This window comes from Tenebrio molitor, chromosome 4 (assembly GCF_963966145.1).
Source record: "Tenebrio molitor chromosome 4, icTenMoli1.1, whole genome shotgun sequence".
Lineage (NCBI taxonomy): Eukaryota > Metazoa > Arthropoda > Insecta > Coleoptera > Tenebrionidae > Tenebrio > Tenebrio molitor.
This window is the reverse complement of record NC_091049.1, coordinates 20,248,693-20,255,717: the sequence shown is the minus strand read 5'-3', so window position 1 is coordinate 20,255,717 and position 7,025 is coordinate 20,248,693. Positions and strand designations below refer to the sequence as shown.

Below are 7,025 nucleotides of genomic sequence, written 5' to 3'. Positions count from 1 at the left end.
ATGATAAGTAGTATATTTGATTATTATTATTCATTAATACAAAAATCACATATTTGCCCCAGTACAGTCTTTATGCGCCCACTTTCCACATATGGTGCACCTGAATCAAGTCTCGCGACCTTTACCATAGTCACCACAAATAATGCAATTTTCATCATCCTGATCCTACATTTCTTCATTAAGTAAATATGTGGTAAAAATGTGAGATTTACAAATGTCACAATTTGGGTTTTTTTTAGAATTTTGACATTTTTTTATGGCATCTCCACAGGTTTTGAGGTGTTTTTTTTTTCGAAAGTAAAAACTGCTTCCAAATCTCACATTGAAGTTGTTGCGAAAAATATTGTAAAAAAAAAGTTACGTTTTCACCTTAAATTCTTCATTGACTGAAGTGTTTATAGATTTTCCAAAGTCGCCTTATATCGCAACTAAATATTAACTTAATGAAATAATTTTTTTGTGCTGCATAGTTGCAATTGACATTTTAAGTTGACGATTAGCGTGCGGCAATGGAAAGGAGAAAACTCTAGAGCTGCAATGGACAAACGAGAAATCTAAGGCAAGAAAAAATAAACTAATTGTGGCAAATCAAGTATTACTGAAAGACAATTATGTCTCCAATGTTATAAAACAAAAGGTACTTTGTAAATATTAAAAAAATGCTAAAATGTGTTAATTTTAGGTTAGGGGAGTTTGTTTATAGAAATTTCGGTTGGTGACCTTGCAAGCTATGCAAAGTTGAATGATCTGTTGACATTTGACAGGAAACAGCGATTTTTGCACAACACTGTTATCATTAAAGCCTTTGATTCAAGCATTATCGGGATCGCGACTTATAAGTGAATTTATGGGAAATCAGATTATTTAATTACGAAATAAACTAAACATCTCCAGCTAAAAACAAAACGAAATTATTTATTATTATTAATGAAATTCTTGCAAACCGCTGTTCATACAACTGAAGATACTCTCTCTGTCTTCATTGTACGTGTATAGGTGTCTAGAATATATAATGCACAAGAGGTCGTCTGTTGATAGGGCACAGGATGTTCATCAGCATGATACCCGTCACAAAACAGACTTATATGTACTTACCATGTCACCTAAATTTTATACGCCATCGAGAGAACAGTAGCCAACCAAAGTAGTTTTAGCGATTGTTAAAAATTTTCTAATAAACAATCCATTATATGATTACAATTAATTTTTTAGCATTAGTAAACATTTAACTTTATAAGGGCCGGTTGCACCAACATGAGTTAAATTTAACTACAGATTAAAATATACGAAAACATTGTTATAACAATAGGTAACTAAAGTAACGAAGCAATTTAACCCACAGTTAACTTTAACTGGCGTTCGTGCAACCGGCCCTAAGTAGTTAACAAAAACTTGTATTTTTATGGACGAAGTTAAACACCTGTGTATTTTCTGAATAAAATTATTATTATTATTATAAACTAATCATTAGCAGAATAATAAATTAAGCATACAGGGTGTTTGAAAATTGCTAGTACAAAAAAATACTGGTTATTGGTGATGGTGAGTTAGTCATCGGCAAACAAATTTTTAAATAAAAGTCCTCTAGTTTTCGAGATAAAAATTACTAAAAATTTTGTTAAAATTGTTAGTACCATTGTTAGTTGCCAAAATCTTGCAAAAAAATATTTATTTTTCATATTGTTGTATGGTCCTTCATTATCACGCTTGGTTACCAAGGTTTAAAAAATACTGCCCCGCCTGAGGCCTAAAATATGCTGGGATAGGGTTACTTTATCCCTTTTGTTTAAAAAAAATTAAAAATTGGTTTTTTGGATTTCTTAGGGCTTCTAGATGCCACATTTTTTTTTGTACCAGCCATTTACACACCCTGTATACAATTCATGAATATAGAAATTAATTGTAAAATTAGTGCAATTGGTGAACGTAAGGTTTCCCTTGACGTCTTCCAACGCAAGAGATGAATTCTGTTGAAGATTTTGTGTCATTGAAGCAGTTGAAGTCGAAGGTGCCTGAACGTCATTTGAATTCAGTTCTTCAGTTGACGGCTGCATCGTGGACGCTCCCAAGTACATTTTGAAGTGGAGGGCAGGGGATTGTGAAGTGAAGATCTCGAGGAAGATCCAGCAGCTAATTGGTCAGCTATAGCAATCTTTTCATGGAGGGAGTCTTAAATATAGCCTTCTGCTGTAGCTGAAGACTTCCATCCCCCAAGTCGTTTAATGCCCAGAAAATTAACACATTTTCCAGCCAATAGTGTTGCACTGCTTCTTCTAAATGAGTGTCATGTATAACTCTGTGGGTTAGGTAGTTGAAGGAATTCAGCTATTTCTCTAGGCATATTGCCAAATGTATTTACTCCCACTGGTTGTCGAGAGCATTTATTGTTACCGTAAAACAAGAAAAATCGTTTGTTAATACTTGCGAATTACCAGGAGCCATTGCTCATTGTTTATGACAAATGTACGGTTAGTTTTGTTTTTTGTATCACATAATGTTACAACTAGGGTTATTGTTTTCCGGGTTGTGCCGCGGTCGTCTGGATTGCTGGGTAGCTGACGTTTCAATAACTATGCTGCTATCTTCTTCGGAGCTTGTAAGTAAACCTGCATTCGATTAATGTTACAACTATTTGATGGGCCATGAATGTAACATTATCTGTCAAGAGATTGGTCAATTCCATGCGTCTGCAAGCTCCAGATATTGCAATAATAATCAGAGCAGTCTATAACATAACATAAATTATTATCGATATCCGTTTAAGTATTATGTATCTATATTATATTATACAGGGTGGAACAAAAGTATCAAATATTGGCTGTGACTTTTTAATTTGACAATATGAAAACATGTTTAATATAAAAGTTGATTATTGATTGAATGATTATCCTGCATCATCTGGTCTTTCTAGTTTGTTCCTATCTTCTTTTGTTTCGCTGCTATGGCAACCAACTTTGGTTTTTTAAATAGCACCCATACATTTTTTGTGTGATTTTCAAACAAGCGTATCTTTCTGTATTCATAAATACAGTTTTGCCATTATGGGGAAAAAGAATAAAATTTAAAAAAAAGGTGATAAAATTAACTTACTAAGTAATAAAATGCAATTTTATGTAGGCGGTTTGTTTCGTCATCGGTAGCACTGTAGAAACATATGCACCGTAGAAGTAATTCGAATCTGTTTCTGCTAATTTTTTGACCAAATATGGGATGAAATTAAAGTGGATTTTTTTGCCAATAATATGATTTAATATTCGGCATATGTACGTTACCCATCAAGAGGAACAACCCCTGTATATACCTATGTATAAAGATCATCTTCTGAATAGGTCCAATCTCTTTCCTCCCCATCACTACTTCTCATGAAAATATAATCCCATCGCTATCGCTCGTGAATCACACGTTTTTCACTCGCTTGTAAACCTTCACTTTTCTTTACTTGTAAAACAATCTACTATTTTCTACTAGAGTTTGGAAAACTAACATATTTGAATACTAATTTGAGTTAAGAAAAGTGGAATATTTCTTAACAAGTGTGGAAATAATATTTCAACACTAAAAGTTCAATTTTAATCGTTTCCTGAGATACGCATCTCTGTCAAAGATAACTTCAAAATTTACAACCAATTAATGTTTTGCTAAGACGTTGCTTAAAGTAACACAATAGTATATTTCAAACCAAGTAAGTTTGTAAGTGCCCAAGGTCTGCAAGGGCACTTTCTTAACAAGGTTGTAGCAGGTCAAAGTGCCACTATTCGTTTTGGCCGGGGTAGGAGGCCAAGAGGTCCTACTTATGCTCGCGGGACAATAAGATCGCTGTTCGAAGATCAGGAACAAGCAACACAACGCACGGCATATGACGTCGCGACGCGCCCACCCTGCCGTAACCTTTTTTGGGGACGCTCATTTCGAAATAATTCAGTTTGTTTGTGCCGTCAGTCAATTCATTTTGAGTTTATCGGTTCAGGGTTCATTTTTGTTTATCGGATCACTTTCAGTTTTATTTCGGTTTCGCTTTCAGTTTCACTTTCGGTTTTCGTTTGTTTCTTTCGCGGTTTCTTTAGAGTTTTCATTGTAGAGTCTTTGTGCCAGCCAGTTTTGGGGCGGCTGGAATCACACATGTTAGCCCCTAAATTTTAGGCTGAGGTGGCCTCACGCCTCTAGGCTGTCTAGCTGCGGCCTATCTATTCATCGTTCGCTTTTTTCTTCTTTCTCCTTTCCTTTTCCTTCAATCCTTCTTCTTCTTCTTCTTCTCAGCTCGGGTAACCGTACGGCAAAGTTAGTTCCGATTCCCTTTTGTTCCCGTGACTTGCCGGAAAGTTATCTTCTTCTCTTCTTTTCCCCAACCTTCTTCCTTCATCCTTGTGGTGTCCAACCTTTTGAGATCCTGCGGGAAATTGCCGTCAACATCTATCGTGTGTTACGCGTGGACTCACCGACACATTACCGCTTCGACATCCGGATTTTCCGATCGGTGAAGTCCAACGTAAACAAACCGGCGCCATGTTCGACCATCTGTCATTTAGCGTGCAAGTGTAGGATCGCCGGAAGTTGTCATCAAGATGCGCGGTCAGTACAATAACCGGGACGCCTTATCGCCCAACGGAATAAGGTCCAGATCTTTCGGGTTGATCTCCTAGAGGCGGGGGTAGCCAAAAAAAAACCGATCGCGAGCGGAAATTAAGGGGGACTCGGTCGGCGACCGCCGAGCGGGCGGCAGGTGCCGCAAGTCGCGAGCTGCGAATCACGTGCGTGGCGTTCGGGATCCGCAATCATCCCTGTGGGTGGATTGCCGAACGCCATGGCGCTTATCGTCCGGCGCTGCCAGCCTTCGGGGCCGTCGAGGAGCCCGAAGATTTACCGTTTTACCGTTTACCGTTTTGCCGTGGTCGAGAAACCCCTCGTCATCTAGCGAGATAGAGGTAATTATCCTTCATTAGCGAATTCACTTCACTAATTTTCGTCCGTTAGGGGTAGTTCGAGCCAGATTACCGTTACCGTACCGCGAAGGAGAACCGGAAAGTCCTCCTTCGAATTATCGAGAAGCAACCCCTTTCAGCGGAAAGGTAATTACCGAATCGATTGAGTTTCGCAACACTAACGACAATTCGTTAGGGGTTGTTCTTTAGGGTCAGCCGGACCAGGAACGTTGTTCTTTAGGGTCAGCCGGACCAGGAACGTTGTTCTTTAGGGTCAGCCGGACCAGTCATCGTCATTTGGGGCGATAGTTCGGACCAGGAACGTTGTTCTTCAGGGTCATTCGTCGCCGCGTCGCTTTTAGGGTGATTGTTCACCAGGACTATCGTTATATGGGGTGATCGTCGCCACATCGTTCGTCAGAGTGGTCATCGCCAGACCGCTTACCGTTCATTAAGGTCATCGGACCACGTACCGTTTCACCAAGGACTAAAGAAAATCGTCAAGGTCACACCACGTTACCGGCGTAAGATAAGTCGCACAATTTAATTGCGGATTTGCGAAAAATCAAAGAACGCCTCAAATATCCCGCTTCTCAATATTTAGAACCGTTTCAATTTGTAAAAATCTCGCATTTCAATTATTTCAAATTTTTAGAAAGATTTCACCAAGCTCAAGTTTTCAAATTTCACATTTCAATTAGTAGTAGCAGTTCTTCTACTTCCAGTAAATTTGCTATTTTTTCAATTATAGAATCGATGTTAAATTAACGTTGTAAATTTATGAAAGCAGAAGACTGCGCTTCATTCTTGTTTCACGCATGCAACAGATTTTCCTTTCGTTTTTTTTTATCGGAGTTGTATTAATTTTAAGTTTATTCACCAATAAGTTACAAGGTCACCTGTAAAGGAAAGCTTTCTTGATAAGACCAGAATAAGGTATTGAATAAGATCATTAATGTGAACTGGTTCGAAATTTCAATTAACAAAATTACGTAGAGTAACGTTGCCAATTCCACGGACCAGTGCACACTTAAGTAAGCATTTCGAATTTCCTGGACTGTTGGACAAAAAATGAATAAACCAATTATTTAATTCGCAAGGAATTAAGTTCTTTCGTATTGACTCCGACAATAGCTGCCTGCCCCGAAAACCCCCTGAGAGCCCGGAGCTGTCACTGGCCACTTTTTGGTCATAAGGTTTGAAACTATTTTTTTCCCTACCGGCACAACTTCGTTGAAAAAAGTCAAAAAAAGATGGTTATCTTCCTGATTAAAACGAAAATTTTGAGAATTGAATAGTAGGGTTATTTGTTTAATTAACTTGTCATCGCATTTGAAGATTTGACGTTTGTTCGAAAATTTGATATAAACAGAAGTTGTAGTACCTACCTAGCTTATCTGTTTATTTTCCAGATTATATGATTGATCTACTTGCTTTATTGAATTGGCTTTCATTTATCAATAACTCATTTCACTTTTGACACTTTTGGCATTTGTATTTTGGTACAGTTTTACCATAAACATTTCATGAGTAACTTTCTTACCTTAGCGAGAAAGTTGAATTTTCTCACCTCAAATGAGGTATCCACATACATTTCTAACTGGTAGGAAAAAAAACGTTGTTCAATATTCGCGCGACCTTACTTTTCAAGTATTCAGCCTGTTCTGTATTTTTTTCAATATCAAACCATTCACTTGTATCAGACATTTTAATAGAATTTCCGTAAATTTGCTCGAGCGAACAACTTAAACGCCTTTACAAACTTTTTTTTATAAATAAAATTGTTTTTGTGTAGTAACGAAAGCAAAACAATAATGATTCCGCGTTTTAATTTAGAATTAATTGATAGAATATTAAAAATATCCAAATTTAATTTATTTTCCAAACTCCAGTAGAAAAAATCATGTGTGCAACACATAGGAAATCCATTGTTCCGTAGACGGCACTAACTGCTTCCACTGTTCCTTGAGGTTGTTCTGTTTCTGGAACAGCTGTAGGAGCTGCCTCTGAAGCATGGTCCCTCTTCGGAGAGCCTGTCTAGTGTCTGTGACTCTTCAATTTCCAAGCCAGAAATACCAGTTTTTGAAACTGATTGCACGATTCTCT

At 37.5% G+C, this 7,025-nt stretch overlaps 1 long non-coding RNA gene across 1 annotated transcript; it reads left to right on the top strand.

The window, feature by feature from the left end:
• Positions 1-322: 322 nt before the first annotated feature.
• Positions 323-6,018, top strand: LOC138128120 (uncharacterized). The gene is made up of 2 exons (XR_011158539.1): positions 323-4,922; positions 4,972-6,018. It is a non-coding gene; the product is annotated as an uncharacterized lncRNA (long non-coding RNA).
• Positions 6,019-7,025: the final 1,007 nt, after the last annotated feature.